The following is a 17,371-nucleotide window of genomic DNA, read 5'->3' as shown; positions in this document are numbered from 1 at the left end:
TGGAAAAATGTTGCCTGGTCTGATGAGTCTCGATTTCTGTTGAGACCTTCAGATGGTAGAGTCAGAATTTGGCGTAAACAGAATGAGAACATGGATCCATCATGCCTTGTTACCACTGTGCAGGCTGGTGGTGGTGGTGTAATGGTGTGGGGGATGTTTTCTTGGCACACTTTAGGCCCCTTAGTGCCAATTGGGCATTGTTTAAATGCCACGGCCTACCTGAGCATTGTTTCTGACCATGTCCATCCCTTTATGACCACCATGTACCCATCCTCTGATGGCTACTTCCAGCAGGATAATGCACCATGTCACAAAGGTCGAATCATTTCAAATTGGTTTCTTGAACATGACAATGAGTTCACTGTAATAAACTGGCCCCCACAGTCACCAGATCTCAACCCAATAGAGCATCTTTGGGATGTGGTGGAACGGGAGCTTCGTGCCCTGGATGTGCATCCCACAAATCTCGATCAACTGCAAGATGCTATCCTATCAATATGGGCCAACATTTCTAAAGAATGCTTTCAGCACCTTGTTGAATCAATGCCACGTAGAATTAAGGCAGTTCTGAAGGCGAAAGGGGGTAAAACACAGTATTAGTATGGTGTTCCTAATAATCCTTTAGGTGAGTGTATAAGCGGAATATATTTGTTATAAATATAACAGATATAGTTTTATTTTCACTGTATTTTCCATTTCATGGGATTCCAGAATAATTTCTGTATCAAATTTAAACTACTGAGATATCATATTAAAGATATAGGAAAGACCAAACACATGTGCAGTATCCGTTTTTTTTTCTTTCTTTCTGTAATTTCTGCTTTAAGTTTAACTTGGTATTCACGTCATGCCATGTGTTCTGTGTCATGCTCACTGTCACTATCTCTTTAGCATTCTGTTTAACTTCTTCATCACGTCAATGCTTCAGTTGCCCATTCATTAACCTAATGGTCACTAGCAAAACATCACCATAGTTCCCAATATTTTTCCTTGACGTCCTGTGTTAACTGAAGTTTAAGGACCTCGTGGCGCAACGGTAGCGCGTCTGACTCCAGATCAGAAGGTTGTGTGTTCAAATCACGTCGGGGTCAGTCTTTTACTCTACATTCCCTGTAATATCACTCAATAATTCCTGCTCTGGAGAGTGTTATTAATATCCTAGAATGCAAACGTTGTTAGTCTAAGTAACATGCATCTACACCCGAGAGGATGCATAAAAGTCAGTCTGGTCTCCTGCACGTTGAAATTATATTTGATTTTAAGAATCCGTATCGTTTGTTATATTTTAATCTGCCTTGTTATAGGCTATTAACAGTCGACTGTCACAATCCGTGTTTTATTCACCTGCTGTATAGCTCCCTTTTACGTATTTCTTGTGCTTTCGATTACCGCCTACCCTATACTGTCTCACTTTCTGATCCCTGGTCGACACAATTCATACACTAATAAAAACGTATAGAAATACTTTAGATAACATCAACACTACTAGGTAATAATAGTAGATGGGATTCAATGTTCATTTCTCGGTTCATGTTTGAGCGATTCCGAGGCCTCGCTAAGGTGCCTTTTAGTGATGCGCTAAGGTCGCTGCACTGTGGCGCGGCACACCGACCCCCCAGGATGTTGCCATATTATTAGGAATATTATTAGGGTTCCACTGTACAAGATCTGCTGCCGTGCTCGGCATTACCAGCAGCTTATCCAGACGGAGGCGCCGGGTGTCACAGAGAGATGCAGGTCGGTGCTGCTAGTGGAGCGAGTCACTCATACTTTGACAATCACTCTTTGGGTGCATCGGGGTGTGTATATTGAAGTCACTAGACTTTCATTGACGTACACGGAGTAGCCTACACAGCATCAGCTGAGTTTGCGCCTGTAGAAAAGCCTGGCTGAATTTCTGCCAGCCCCAGCTCCTCTAGTCCAATAGTGCTATTAGTCAGCAACACAAGATGGCAGTCACACACAAGGTGCTTGAACTTGAGACTGAGAAAGTTTCCGGCTGTTGGAGCGCACCGCTTTCTACGTGGCACTAGTGTAAAGATGTCACTAATGTAAGTTTGTTCGAGATATGATTCTCTCTTAGAGTGCGAGAGGTCCTGGTTTAAAATGCCTTTCTTTTACGGTTTTCTTAATTTCTCATTGTATAAAACACATTATTATTATTTTTATTTCTTGGCAGACGCCCTTATGCAGGGCGACTTGCAACATAAGTGCAAGAATACAGTTAAGTACAAGGCATCAAACATTACAAATTCAAATTTACATTAAACAAAGCAATTCAAGATAATACATTTTACAACTTCCAATGCATACAGTTAAGTACAGTAAGTGCAGTCATACATTGTGAAAAGTAAAGCTAAGTGCCGTCAAGATGTAAGACAATTGTCGAAATCATGTATTTGGCCAGTGAATAAGATCTCTTCTCCTCTCATCAGCATTTTATTATGGTATTACCCCTTTTATGTAAAGATTAGTTTATAATACACATGCATATACTACATATACTATTATCATTTAAAATATTGTAGACAGACGCCATCCGACTGTTTTTCCGTCTATTTTTAAATCATCTAGTTTTGTCCATTTGTCCAAAATGTGGCTAGAGACAGTGGCTTGCTTTCTACCTAGTTCCCCCAGTAAAAGCCATTAACCACTGAAGAAACTCAATTCATTTCTGACAGTCATTTAAGGTAAGGTACATCCTTGCCATTCTTAACAATGACTGTGATGTCATCTACGTAAGCCACTGCTTTGAAAAGTTTCATTAATACACCAGGAACAATCAGCCCAAATAGTCTGTAGGTTATGTAAATGCATCACTACCAGCAGGTGACACACACACACACACACACACACACACTTTTTTCTCGAGTTTGTTTTTCCATTCCAATGGGTGTCCAAGTTACTCCAACAGTCCAAGTTACACTGTCAATCAAATACATCATTGTCCGTGTTCCACCTCGGGGGGTAAATTCAATAAACTATGCGCTAAATAAAAACTGACCTTTAAATAAACAGTATTCATCTATCGAGAATCTATGTTCATGGTTTGTATAGAAGTATTTCCACATATGCATCTGGACACTCGGGCAAGCCAGCTGAGAAGTCGCTCAAGTCGCCGCAGCTAAGTATCGCCTTTTTCTCTCGCGTTTCCTAGTTTAGTTAAGAGTTACATTGATTGTTTACGTGGTTTGTTTAGCTAAGAATGATATATCTTGCACCTGTTTTGTAGTAAGAGCAGCGACTGTTTGTTAGTGAATTTAGCAAGTTACTTAGCACACTCAACACGCCCTGTCTGTAATCAGAAGCTTTACACTGTAGGCTGTGATTATTCGCATGTATCTAGTCAGATGAATGATCTGAAATGCATCAAAAGTCATGGAATGAGAGACTTTCTGGGCGTTGGTGGTATAGTGGTGAGCATAGCTGCCTTCCAAGCAGTTGACCCGGGTTCGATTCCCGGCCAACGCAACGTTTTCTTTCTAGGCTTCCGCCATCACACTTGTGATGCTTCGGGGGAGTTCGACACCATTCAAGCTATTGCGACCCTACTAAGCCTGCACTTACCGCTGTTTTCACTAACACACTTCTGGTGAACCGTTGCGCATGAACAGATGACGAATAGTTCTTGGGATGCTCCTTCCGTATACCTTGAGTGTGACCGTATACCTCGAGTAAACGTTTACTCGGTCTGCTTGAGCAAGTGGGTTGAAATGACGTGTGTAAGCCGAAAGCCAGTAATGTATTTTGATACCAGACATTACAGCTTTCATGACCAGGGGCGCAGCGAGGATTTCAGGGCCCCATGAAAGTAAAAAAGGTAGCTACCGAAGTGTGACCCATCGGGAGGATAGCTAAACCCGGGGGTTATGCCTGTGAGGAGAGGTTGAGGGGTGGATGAGGAACCTCGCCACTTGATAGGTCCGGTCGTTGAGGTAGGAGGAGAATCAAGTGAGAGCAGTCCCAGAGATTCCAAGGTCAGCGAGGCAGGAGAGGAGGATGGAGTGATCGACGGTGTCAAATGTTGCGGAGAGACCAAGGAGGATGAGGATTGAGGAGAGGGAGGCTGCCCGAGCACAGTTGAGGGAGTCAGTGACTGCCAGGACAGCAGTCTCAATGGTGTGAGCGGTGTTTGGAAGGCGGATTGCAGAGGATCAAGAAGTGAGAGATGGGAAAGGAATGCAGAGAGCTGACAGTGGACCGCATGCTCGAGGGTCTTTGAGAGGAAGGGGAGTAGGGCGACAGGGCAGAGACAGGTGCCTCTGAGGAGAGGTGGGGTCAAGGGTAGGTTTCTTGAGGAGTGGGATGACCGCAGCTTGTTTAAATGCAAGAGGGGAAACAGCCAGAGAGGAGTGAGGAGTTGAGGAGGGAGGAGAAGAAGGGGAGTTGAAATGGAGCAGACGCTTGCAGGAGGCGAGTAGAGAGAGGGTCCAGGGGACATATTATGGGTTTGTGACCTAGGAGGAGAGAGGAAAGTTCAGAGTCTGAGAGAGGAGAGAATGAAGAAATGGAAGCTTGATCGGTGGGAGACTTGGGCAGGGTGGGAGTGGAGAGGAGACTGTTGAAGAGCTTGTGGATGTCTGTGATCTTGTAGAAGAATGAGGCAAAATGATGAGGTGAGATGAGATGAGGGAGGAGGGGTGAGAAGAGAGAGAAGGTGGAGTAAAGCTTGCGGGGGTTGTGGACAGTGGATTCAACTAATGACTGGAAGTAAGACTGAGGTGAGCGAGGAGGGGAATGTGGGCAGTAGAGAGTGGTAGAGTGCGAGGGTCGCTGGGAGTTTGGATCTCTTCCACTTGTGCTCAGTGGTGCGCAGACTGGTTGAGCAGAGAACAGAAGAGATCCAAGGCTGAGGAGGGGAGGGACGGACAGAACGAGACAGTTCTTTATTTACACCTTTTCCTGAAATCAGGAGCGATTCAAACTTCCGGTTTGAAATAGCTGTAGAACTGTCGCTATTTCGGTTGGAATTTCATGAATAAATTAATATAGGGACAACCTATGGACTGCCTACAAGACGCACAATCCCAAGAAAAAGGGAGCAAGGTCGATCCACGAATTGTTTATGAAGGCAAAAAAAAAAAATAGGCAATTAACCAATCGTGAAGCATGAATTGATTCCAAAGTACAACAACCCTGCTAGCACATTGCCTCAATGCTGTAGCAATATAAATTATATTGCTACAATGTTATTGGCAATGTTGTGTGTTAGCAGGGAATACCTGTACAGTTTTTTTCCAACAATCTGAAAAGTTAAATACTGGTGCTGAAAAATTAGGTACTAATAAAACAGAAGTATTTGGCACACACAAGTAATGTGCAGTTACTGCTCTCAGGAAGGTAATGTGACTGCCTCCCGTCTCCCCAAAGCTCCCGTCATTGATGAAGCAGGCGTGACCGCACCTTCCCAAGCTCTTCACTATGACTTCACATCTTGTCGCTATTAAAATCTAGGATGTGTCACAGAGTGGAAGTTATACAGTACCACTGGGGGGTAAAACTTATGGAAGCACGACTACACCACCTAGCGGTTGTCTACAGCCGCTAGGACCCATTGGGAGGTTGTCGATTGCCCAAATATGCCCATTTTGCATTTACTACCTCTCAATTCTCCCTTCGATTTAGGTTATTTAAATTGGGGAATCTCAAGCCAGGAGCACACCACAGACCACACAAGACAGGTATACAATTAACTGGATTACAAATCTCTAATATAAAATCCATCAGACTTCCTCTTTATGTTAAAAAGACAAAAAAGTTCAAACTAAAAAATGCATTCGTGGAGGGTTCTGTTGGTCTCCTCCGGCAGCACCAGGAGCTGGAATGGGGCAGGCAATAGTCCACGTGTCCTAGTAAAAAGTAATGAGGGGCTCCGACAAAAATTCAGCTTCTGCTCTGGTCCGGGTTTGGCAATACAAAGAAATTACAATGTCCATGTACAGTCCAAGAAAACAATGGCCGAGTTGAAAAAAAAAAAAAACAGGTTGTTCGTTGTTATCCTTTGAAACACTACTGTAGTTCAAAAAGCCTGTACGCTATCCCTTCTCTGGATACTCTCGCTAGCGTTGCAGAGGTCGCCTCAGCTCTCCTCTGGGTCTCTTAGCCCTTTCCGTTACTTGTCCATCAAGTCCTTCGTTCGCCTTTGGCTCCACGTTTCGTTCCCGTTGCTCTGCAATCCCGTCCCCCCCAGCTCCACCCCGGGAGCATTTTATCTCCAGCCTAACAGGTGCTCCTCATGGTCAATTATTGAATTTCGTAGAACCTGGCGAATAAGCGGGTACTCTCATGAATGCGTGATTAGCCATGTGTATATTTAAATCAATCAATCGTAAATAAAACTCGTGCATTTCCGTGAAGTGGGGCGGGACATTCAAAGTAAACAAACGTGATTTTAATGAGAATAATGTGATAATATAAGAGGTTTAAAGTGAATTAATAAAACAAAACAAAAAGCAATCAAAAACACACAAAACAAATACCAAAATAGGCTAACGCCCATTGCTAGTGATGCAGTAAAGGGACACTGTTTGGAATGAATGAGAATTGTGCATTCTTACCGATGCCCCACAACGATCACACCTTTTGATCGATCAGCTATTTAACTCTTTCATCAACCTCCATTACCTATAACATAATTCTGAGAAATATACATTTTCTTTCAAGTGTGCTGCAGGAAACATCCACTTATTTATAATTCGTTTTATGTCACTTGTTTGCTGCAAGAAAGGCAAGGCGGTAAGGCTGTAGAACACTGCTACATTATGCATCTTGCACTATGGTGTCGGTAATATAGTTTTTTCGTGCAATACTAATTTATATTGTATTCATAATTCGTTTTGTCACTTGTTTGTTGCATACTGTTTTTATTTTGTGTGTTTTTTTCTTGTTTCAAACATAAAGAAAATCTAAGACATGAAGCTATGCAGTTTCTGTGTGAGTGTATGAACACAATGATCGGTGGTGGAATTGGCTGCGATGCAAGGGGACCAGCTAAAATCTTGCCTAGGGCATCAAATTGGTCAGGGCCGGCCCAGGGCGGAATGACTGATGTGCGGTCCTAATTAATCGGCTATGTAAATCATTCCTTTCCGACCGAACCTGTAACGCTCAAATAAATAATCTGTATAATTTATTTAGCCATCTAACTTCAAGTTAACCTGACACTGAGCAGGTTTGATTTTTGTTTGTCCGTGTTCCACCTCGGGGGGTAAATTCAATAAACTATGCGCTAAATAAAAACTGACCTTTAAATAAACAGTATTCATCTATCGAGAATCTATGTTCATGGTTTGTATAGAAGTATTTCCACATATGCATCTGGACACTCGGGCAAGCCAGCTGAGAAGTCGCTCAAGTCGCCGCAGCTAAGTATCGCCTTTTTCTCTCGCGTTTCCTAGTTTAGTTAAGAGTTACATTGATTGTTTACGTGGTTTGTTTAGCTAAGAATGATATATCTTGCACCTGTTTTGTAGTAAGAGCAGCGACTGTTTGTTAGTGAATTTAGCAAGTTACTTAGCACACTCAACACGCCCTGTCTGTAATCAGAAGCTTTACACTGTAGGCTGTGATTATTCGCATGTATCTAGTCAGATGAATGATCTGAAATGCATCAAAAGTCATGGAATGAGAGACTTTCTGGGCGTTGGTGGTATAGTGGTGAGCATAGCTGCCTTCCAAGCAGTTGACCCGGGTTCGATTCCCGGCCAACGCAACGTTTTCTTTCTAGGCTTCCGCCATCACACTTGTGATGCTTCGGGGGAGTTCGACACCATTCAAGCTATTGCGACCCTACTAAGCCTGCACTTACCGCTGTTTTCACTAACACACTTCTGGTGAACCGTTGCGCATGAACAGATGACGAATAGTTCTTGGGATGCTCCTTCCGTATACCTTGAGTGTGACCGTATACCTCGAGTAAACGTTTACTCGGTCTGCTTGAGCAAGTGGGTTGAAATGACGTGTGTAAGCCGAAAGCCAGTAATGTATTTTGATACCAGACATTACAGCTTTCATGACCAGGGGCGCAGCGAGGATTTCAGGGCCCCATGAAAGTAAAAAAGGTAGCTACCGAAGTGTGACCCATCGGGAGGATAGCTAAACCCGGGGGTTATGCCTGTGAGGAGAGGTTGAGGGGTGGATGAGGAACCTCGCCACTTGATAGGTCCGGTCGTTGAGGTAGGAGGAGAATCAAGTGAGAGCAGTCCCAGAGATTCCAAGGTCAGCGAGGCAGGAGAGGAGGATGGAGTGATCGACGGTGTCAAATGTTGCGGAGAGACCAAGGAGGATGAGGATTGAGGAGAGGGAGGCTGCCCGAGCACAGTTGAGGGAGTCAGTGACTGCCAGGACAGCAGTCTCAATGGTGTGAGCGGTGTTTGGAAGGCGGATTGCAGAGGATCAAGAAGTGAGAGATGGGAAAGGAATGCAGAGAGCTGACAGTGGACCGCATGCTCGAGGGTCTTTGAGAGGAAGGGGAGTAGGGCGACAGGGCAGAGACAGGTGCCTCTGAGGAGAGGTGGGGTCAAGGGTAGGTTTCTTGAGGAGTGGGATGACCGCAGCTTGTTTAAATGCAAGAGGGGAAACAGCCAGAGAGGAGTGAGGAGTTGAGGAGGGAGGAGAAGAAGGGGAGTTGAAATGGAGCAGACGCTTGCAGGAGGCGAGTAGAGAGAGGGTCCAGGGGACATATTATGGGTTTGTGACCTAGGAGGAGAGAGGAAAGTTCAGAGTCTGAGAGAGGAGAGAATGAAGAAATGGAAGCTTGATCGGTGGGAGACTTGGGCAGGGTGGGAGTGGAGAGGAGACTGTTGAAGAGCTTGTGGATGTCTGTGATCTTGTAGAAGAATGAGGCAAAATGATGAGGTGAGATGAGATGAGGGAGGAGGGGTGAGAAGAGAGAGAAGGTGGAGTAAAGCTTGCGGGGGTTGTGGACAGTGGATTCAACTAATGACTGGAAGTAAGACTGAGGTGAGCGAGGAGGGGAATGTGGGCAGTAGAGAGTGGTAGAGTGCGAGGGTCGCTGGGAGTTTGGATCTCTTCCACTTGTGCTCAGTGGTGCGCAGACTGGTTGAGCAGAGAACAGAAGAGATCCAAGGCTGAGGAGGGGAGGGACGGACAGAACGAGACAGTTCTTTATTTACACCTTTTCCTGAAATCAGGAGCGATTCAAACTTCCGGTTTGAAATAGCTGTAGAACTGTCGCTATTTCGGTTGGAATTTCATGAATAAATTAATATAGGGACAACCTATGGACTGCCTACAAGACGCACAATCCCAAGAAAAAGGGAGCAAGGTCGATCCACGAATTGTTTATGAAGGCAAAAAAAAAAAATAGGCAATTAACCAATCGTGAAGCATGAATCGATTCCAAAGTACAACAACCCTGCTAGCACATTGCCTCAATGCTGTAGCAATATAAATTATATTGCTACAATGTTATTGGCAATGTTGTGTGTTAGCAGGGAATACCTGTACAGTTTTTTTCCAACAATCTGAAAAGTTAAATACTGGTGCTGAAAAATTAGGTACTAATAAAACAGAAGTATTTGGCACACACAAGTAATGTGCAGTTACTGCTCTCAGGAAGGTAATGTGACTGCCTCCCGTCTCCCCAAAGCTCCCGTCATTGATGAAGCAGGCGTGACCGCACCTTCCCAAGCTCTTCACTATGACTTCACATCTTGTCGCTATTAAAATCTAGGATGTGTCACAGAGTGGAAGTTATACAGTACCACTGGGGGGTAAAACTTATGGAAGCACGACTACACCACCTAGCGGTTGTCTACAGCCGCTAGGACCCATTGGGAGGTTGTCGATTGCCCAAATATGCCCATTTTGCATTTACTACCTCTCAATTCTCCCTTCGATTTAGGTTATTTAAATTGGGGAATCTCAAGCCAGGAGCACACCACAGACCACACAAGACAGGTATACAATTAACTGGATTACAAATCTCTAATATAAAATCCATCAGACTTCCTCTTTATGTTAAAAAGACAAAAAAGTTCAAACTAAAAAATGCATTCGTGGAGGGTTCTGTTGGTCTCCTCCGGCAGCACCAGGAGCTGGAATGGGGCAGGCAATAGTCCACGTGTCCTAGTAAAAAGTAATGAGGGGCTCCGACAAAAATTCAGCTTCTGCTCTGGTCCGGGTTTGGCAATACAAAGAAATTACAATGTCCATGTACAGTCCAAGAAAACAATGGCCGAGTTGAAAAAAAAAAAAACAGGTTGTTCGTTGTTATCCTTTGAAACACTACTGTAGTTCAAAAAGCCTGTACGCTATCCCTTCTCTGGATACTCTCGCTAGCGTTGCAGAGGTCGCCTCAGCTCTCCTCTGGGTCTCTTAGCCCTTTCCGTTACTTGTCCATCAAGTCCTTCGTTCGCCTTTGGCTCCACGTTTCGTTCCCGTTGCTCTGCAATCCCGTCCCCCCCAGCTCCACCCCGGGAGCATTTTATCTCCAGCCTAACAGGTGCTCCTCATGGTCAATTATTGAATTTCGTAGAACCTGGCGAATAAGCGGGTACTCTCATGAATGCGTGATTAGCCATGTGTATATTTAAATCAATCAATCGTAAATAAAACTCGTGCATTTCCGTGAAGTGGGGCGGGACATTCAAAGTAAACAAACGTGATTTTAATGAGAATAATGTGATAATATAAGAGGTTTAAAGTGAATTAATAAAACAAAACAAAAAGCAATCAAAAACACACAAAACAAATACCAAAATAGGCTAACGCCCATTGCTAGTGATGCAGTAAAGGGACACTGTTTGGAATGAATGAGAATTGTGCATTCTTACCGATGCCCCACAACGATCACACCTTTTGATCGATCAGCTATTTAACTCTTTCATCAACCTCCATTACCTATAACATAATTCTGAGAAATATACATTTTCTTTCAAGTGTGCTGCAGGAAACATCCACTTATTTATAATTCGTTTTATGTCACTTGTTTGCTGCAAGAAAGGCAAGGCGGTAAGGCTGTAGAACACTGCTACATTATGCATCTTGCACTATGGTGTCGGTAATATAGTTTTTTCGTGCAATACTAATTTATATTGTATTCATAATTCGTTTTGTCACTTGTTTGTTGCATACTGTTTTTATTTTGTGTGTTTTTTTCTTGTTTCAAACATAAAGAAAATCTAAGACATGAAGCTATGCAGTTTCTGTGTGAGTGTATGAACACAATGATCGGTGGTGGAATTGGCTGCGATGCAAGGGGACCAGCTAAAATCTTGCCTAGGGCATCAAATTGGTCAGGGCCGGCCCAGGGCGGAATGACTGATGTGCGGTCCTAATTAATCGGCTATGTAAATCATTCCTTTCCGACCGAACCTGTAACGCTCAAATAAATAATCTGTATAATTTATTTAGCCATCTAACTTCAAGTTAACCTGACACTGAGCAGGTTTGATTTTTGTTTGTCCGTGTTCCACCTCGGGGGGTAAATTCAATAAACTATGCGCTAAATAAAAACTGACCTTTAAATAAACAGTATTCATCTATCGAGAATCTATGTTCATGGTTTGTATAGAAGTATTTCCACATATGCATCTGGACACTCGGGCAAGCCAGCTGAGAAGTCGCTCAAGTCGCCGCAGCTAAGTATCGCCTTTTTCTCTCGCGTTTCCTAGTTTAGTTAAGAGTTACATTGATTGTTTACGTGGTTTGTTTAGCTAAGAATGATATATCTTGCACCTGTTTTGTAGTAAGAGCAGCGACTGTTTGTTAGTGAATTTAGCAAGTTACTTAGCACACTCAACACGCCCTGTCTGTAATCAGAAGCTTTACACTGTAGGCTGTGATTATTCGCATGTATCTAGTCAGATGAATGATCTGAAATGCATCAAAAGTCATGGAATGAGAGACTTTCTGGGCGTTGGTGGTATAGTGGTGAGCATAGCTGCCTTCCAAGCAGTTGACCCGGGTTCGATTCCCGGCCAACGCAACGTTTTCTTTCTAGGCTTCCGCCATCACACTTGTGATGCTTCGGGGGAGTTCGACACCATTCAAGCTATTGCGACCCTACTAAGCCTGCACTTACCGCTGTTTTCACTAACACACTTCTGGTGAACCGTTGCGCATGAACAGATGACGAATAGTTCTTGGGATGCTCCTTCCGTATACCTTGAGTGTGACCGTATACCTCGAGTAAACGTTTACTCGGTCTGCTTGAGCAAGTGGGTTGAAATGACGTGTGTAAGCCGAAAGCCAGTAATGTATTTTGATACCAGACATTACAGCTTTCATGACCAGGGGCGCAGCGAGGATTTCAGGGCCCCATGAAAGTAAAAAAGGTAGCTACCGAAGTGTGACCCATCGGGAGGATAGCTAAACCCGGGGGTTATGCCTGTGAGGAGAGGTTGAGGGGTGGATGAGGAACCTCGCCACTTGATAGGTCCGGTCGTTGAGGTAGGAGGAGAATCAAGTGAGAGCAGTCCCAGAGATTCCAAGGTCAGCGAGGCAGGAGAGGAGGATGGAGTGATCGACGGTGTCAAATGTTGCGGAGAGACCAAGGAGGATGAGGATTGAGGAGAGGGAGGCTGCCCGAGCACAGTTGAGGGAGTCAGTGACTGCCAGGACAGCAGTCTCAATGGTGTGAGCGGTGTTTGGAAGGCGGATTGCAGAGGATCAAGAAGTGAGAGATGGGAAAGGAATGCAGAGAGCTGACAGTGGAAAGTGAATAAATAAAACAAAACAAGAAGCAATAAAAAACACACAAAACAAATACCAAAATAGGCTAACGCCCATTGCTAGTGATGCAATAAAGGGACACTGTTTGGAATGAATGAGAATTGTGCATTCTTACCGATGCCCCACAACGATCACACCTTTTGATCGATCAGCTATTTAACTCTTTCATCAACCTCCATTACCTATAACATAATTTTGAGAAATGTACTTTTTCTTTCAAGTGTGCTGCAGGAAACATCCACTTATTTATAATTCGTTTTATGTCACTTGTTTGCTGCAAGATAGGCAAGGCGAGTAAGACTGTAGAACAATGCTACATTATGCATCTTGCACTATGGTGTCTGTAATATAGTTTTTTTGTGCAATACTTATTTATATTGTATTCATAATTCGTTTTGTCACTTGTTTCTTGCATACTGTTTATATTTTGTGTGGTTTTTTATTGTTTCAAAAATAAAGAAAATCTAAGACATGAAGCTATGCAGTTTCTGTGTGAGTGTATGAACACAATGATCGGTGGTGGAATTGGCTGCGATGCCAGGGGCACCAGCTAAAATCTTGCCTAGGGCATCAAATTGGTCAGGGCCGGCCCAGGGCGGAATGACTGATGTGCGGTCCTAATTAATCGGCTACGTAAATCATTCCTTTCCGACCGAACCTGTAACGCTCAAATAATTAATCTGTATAATTTAAATCTATAATCTCTATGAATTATTCCTCGCAGAAAAGCTACTGGGTCTGGATCACTACTGGATCTGTTAGGAACGGCGCCGTCATTGTTGGTGGACACAGTCAGCTGTCATTTAACTGGGCAGATGAAATACAGTCAGATTGTTAGCCATCTAACTTCAAGTTAACCTGACAGGGAGCAGGTTTGAGATGCTGGACATGCTGCTCTGGAAACATAGCTGGCTGAAGTTTAAACTCGCTACGGAGAATGGAAAATCCCGAGTTAATGCCAAGTTATCCTGAAACTTAGCCGGCTAATCTACTTATCCAAGTAGGAAGAACACACCCAGGTGCCTATATGTTGTTGGTTTCTTTACAATGCTTGTGTAACTTAATAATATATATACTTTTCCTTGTGCAGAAAATATATCGGCACAATTCGAACTTATGCAAGTTTTATTGTAGAATACTACTACTACTAATAATAATTACAATTATTATGATAATAAACACGAAACAGAGACTGATTAGCATACGTTGAGGTTATCAACAAAGCTATTAACTCTTTACCATAATGCATTTTTACTATTAAGTTGTATCTGAAGCATATCATCTTTCGTGAAACTTGATTTGATTGTGTACTTACCCAGCGTTACTTTTCACTTTTCTGTATGTGCACATATTCCTGTTATCCACAAACCACTGTAGTTATTTAAAGCAACTAAACGCAATAACTTCATCGTCACTCTTGTAACATTAAAACCCAATATTCACTGGCGCTGTTTAAACTGTGAATAACTAGGTGAGTGCATGTTTTTTTCAGATAATGGCCAATTCTACCTGTTCACCAAAAGCAAGCATGTGCAAATATGTACATTTATTATTTGGACCTTATTATATTAAACCTATTGTAAAATAAAATACAATATTAGTAAAGGCAAATACACTCACCTAAAGGATTATTAGATACACCTGTTCAATTTCTCATTAATGCAATTATCTAACCAACCAATCACATGGCAGTTGCTTCAATGCATTTAGGGGTGTGGTCCTGGTCAAGACAATCTCCTGAACTCCAAACTGGATGTCTGAATGGGAAAGAAAGGTGATTTAAGCAATTTTGAGCGTGGCATGGTTGTTGGTGCCAGACGGGCCGGTCTGAGTATTTCACAATCTGCTCAGTTACTGGGATTTTCACGCACAACCATTTCTAGGGTTTACAAAAAATGGTGTGAAAAGGGAAAAACATCCAGTATGCGGCAGTCCTGTGGGCGAAAATGCCTTGTTGATGCTAGAGGTCAGAGGAGAATGGGCCGACTGATTCAAGCTGATAGAAGAGCAACTTTGACTGAAATAACCACTCGTTACAACCGAGGTATGCAGCAAGGCATTTGTGAAGCCACAACACGTACAACCTTGAGGCGGATGGGCTACAACAGCAGAAGACCCCACCGGGTACCACTCATGTCCACTACAAATAGGAAAAAGAGGCTACAATTTGCACAAGCTCACCAAAATTGGACAGTTGAAGACTGGAAAAATGTTGCCTGGTCTGATGAGTCTCGATTTCTGTTGAGACCTTCAGATGGTAGAGTCAGAATTTGGCGTAAACAGAATGAGAACATGGATCCATCATGCCTTGTTACCACTGTGCAGGCTGGTGGTGGTGGTGTAATGGTGTGGGGGATGTCTTCTTGGCACACTTTAGGCCCCTTAGTGCCAATTGGGCATTGTTTAAATGCCACGGCCTACCTGAGCATTGTTTCTGACCATGTCCATCCCTTTATGACCACCATGTACCCATCCTCTGATGGCTACTTCCAGCAGGATAATGCACCATGTCACAAAGGTCGAATCATTTCAAATTGGTTTCTTGAACATGACAATGAGTTCACTGTAATAAACTGGCCCCCACAGTCACCAGATCTCAACCCAATAGAGCATCTTTGGGATGTGGTGGAACGGGAGCTTCGTGCCCTGGATGTGCATCCCACAAATCTCGATCAACTGCAAGATGCTATCCTATCAATATGGGCCAACATTTCTAAAGAATGCTTTCAGCACCTTGTTGAATCAATGCCACGTAGAATTAAGGCAGTTCTGAAGGCGAAAGGGGGTAAAACACAGTATTAGTATGGTGTTCCTAATAATCCTTTAGGTGAGTGTATAAGCGGAATATATTTGTTATAAATATAACAGATATAGTTTTATTTTCACTGTATTTTCCATTTCATGGGATTCCAGAATAATTTCTGTATCAAATTTAAACTACTGAGATATCATATTAAAGATATAGGAAAGACCAAACACATGTGCAGTATCCGTTTTTTTTTCTTTCTTTCTGTAATTTCTGCTTTAAGTTTAACTTGGTATTCACGTCATGCCATGTGTTCTGTGTCATGCTCACTGTCACTATCTCTTTAGCATTCTGTTTAACTTCTTCATCACGTCAATGCTTCAGTTGCCCATTCATTAACCTAATGGTCACTAGCAAAACATCACCATAGTTCCCAATATTTTTCCTTGACGTCCTGTGTTAACTGAAGTTTAAGGACCTCGTGGCGCAACGGTAGCGCGTCTGACTCCAGATCAGAAGGTTGTGTGTTCAAATCACGTCGGGGTCAGTCTTTTACTCTACATTCCCTGTAATATCACTCAATAATTCCTGCTGTGGAGAGTGTTATTAATATCCTAGAATGCAAACGTTGTTAGTCTAAGTAACATGCATCTACACCCGAGAGGATGCATAAAAGTCAGTCTGGTCTCCTGCACGTTGAAATTATATTTGATTTTAAGAATCCGTATCGTTTGTTATATTTTAATCTGCCTTGTTATAGGCTATTAACAGTCGACTGTCACAATCCGTGTTTTATTCACCTGCTGTATAGCTCCCTTTTACGTATTTCTTGTGCTTTCGATTACCGCCTACCCTATACTGTCTCACTTTCTGATCCCTGGTCGACACAATTCATACACTAATAAAAACGTATAGAAATACTTTAGATAACATCAACACTACTAGGTAATAATAGTAGATGGGATTCAATGTTCATTTCTCGGTTCATGTTTGAGCGATTCCGAGGCCTCGCTAAGGTGCCTTTTAGTGATGCGCTAAGGTCGCTGCACTGTGGCGCGGCACACCGACCCCCCAGGATGTTGCCATATTATTAGGAATATTATTAGGGTTCCACTGTACAAAATCTGCTGCCGTGCTCGGCATTACCAGCAGCTTATCCAGACGGAGGCGCCGGGTGTCACAGAGAGATGCAGGTCGGTGCTGCTAGTGGAGCGAGTCACTCATACTTTGACAATCACTCTTTGGGTGCATCGGGGTGTGTATATTGAAGTCACTAGACTTTCATTGACGTACACGGAGTAGCCTACACAGCATCAGCTGAGTTTGCGCCTGTAGAAAAGCCTGGCTGAATTTCTGCCAGCCCCAGCTCCTCTAGTCCAATAGTGCTATTAGTCAGCAACACAAGATGGCAGTCACACACAAGGTGCTTGAACTTGAGACTGAGAAAGTTTCCAGCTGTTGGAGCGCACCGCTTTCTACGTGGCACTAGTGTAAAGATGTCACTAATGTAAGTTTGTTCGAGATATGATTCTCTCTTAGAGTGCGAGAGGTCCTGGTTTAAAATGCCTTTCTTTTACGGTTTTCTTAATTTCTCATTGTATAAAACACATTATTATTATTTTTATTTCTTGGCAGACGCCCTTATGCAGGGCGACTTGCAACATAAGTGCAAGAATACAGTTAAGTACAAGGCATCAAACATTACAAATTCAAATTTACATTAAACAAAGCAATTCAAGATAATACATTTTACAACTTCCAATGCATACAGTTAAGTACAGTAAGTGCAGTCATACATTGTGAAAAGTAAAGCTAAGTGCCGTCAAGATGTAAGACAATTGTCGAAATCATGTATTTGGCCAGTGAATAAGATCTCTTCTCCTCTCATCAGCATTTTATTATGGTATTACCCCTTTTCTGTAAAGATTA

General features: G+C 43.0%; 5 non-coding genes across 5 annotated transcripts; all 5 read left to right on the top strand.

The window, feature by feature from the left end:
- The first annotated feature begins 1,019 nt into the window (after positions 1-1,019).
- On the top strand, positions 1,020-1,091 carry trnaw-cca (transfer RNA tryptophan (anticodon CCA)). The gene has a single exon. It is a non-coding gene; the product is annotated as a tRNA-Trp (tRNA).
- Positions 1,092-3,399: 2,308 nt separating this feature from the next.
- trnag-ucc (transfer RNA glycine (anticodon UCC)) lies at positions 3,400-3,471 on the top strand. Its single transcript has one exon. It is a non-coding gene; the product is annotated as a tRNA-Gly (tRNA).
- A 4,168-nt stretch (positions 3,472-7,639) lies between these two features.
- Positions 7,640-7,711, top strand: trnag-ucc (transfer RNA glycine (anticodon UCC)). Its single transcript has one exon. It is a non-coding gene; the product is annotated as a tRNA-Gly (tRNA).
- Positions 7,712-11,878: 4,167 nt separating this feature from the next.
- Positions 11,879-11,950, top strand: trnag-ucc (transfer RNA glycine (anticodon UCC)). The gene has a single exon. It is a non-coding gene; the product is annotated as a tRNA-Gly (tRNA).
- A 3,967-nt stretch (positions 11,951-15,917) lies between these two features.
- On the top strand, positions 15,918-15,989 carry trnaw-cca (transfer RNA tryptophan (anticodon CCA)). The gene has a single exon. It is a non-coding gene; the product is annotated as a tRNA-Trp (tRNA).
- The last annotated feature ends 1,382 nt before the right edge of the window (positions 15,990-17,371 follow it).

This window comes from Amia ocellicauda, chromosome 19 (assembly GCF_036373705.1).
Source record: "Amia ocellicauda isolate fAmiCal2 chromosome 19, fAmiCal2.hap1, whole genome shotgun sequence".
NCBI lineage: Eukaryota > Metazoa > Chordata > Actinopteri > Amiiformes > Amiidae > Amia > Amia ocellicauda.
This window is presented reverse-complemented; position numbering and strand designations above follow the sequence as displayed.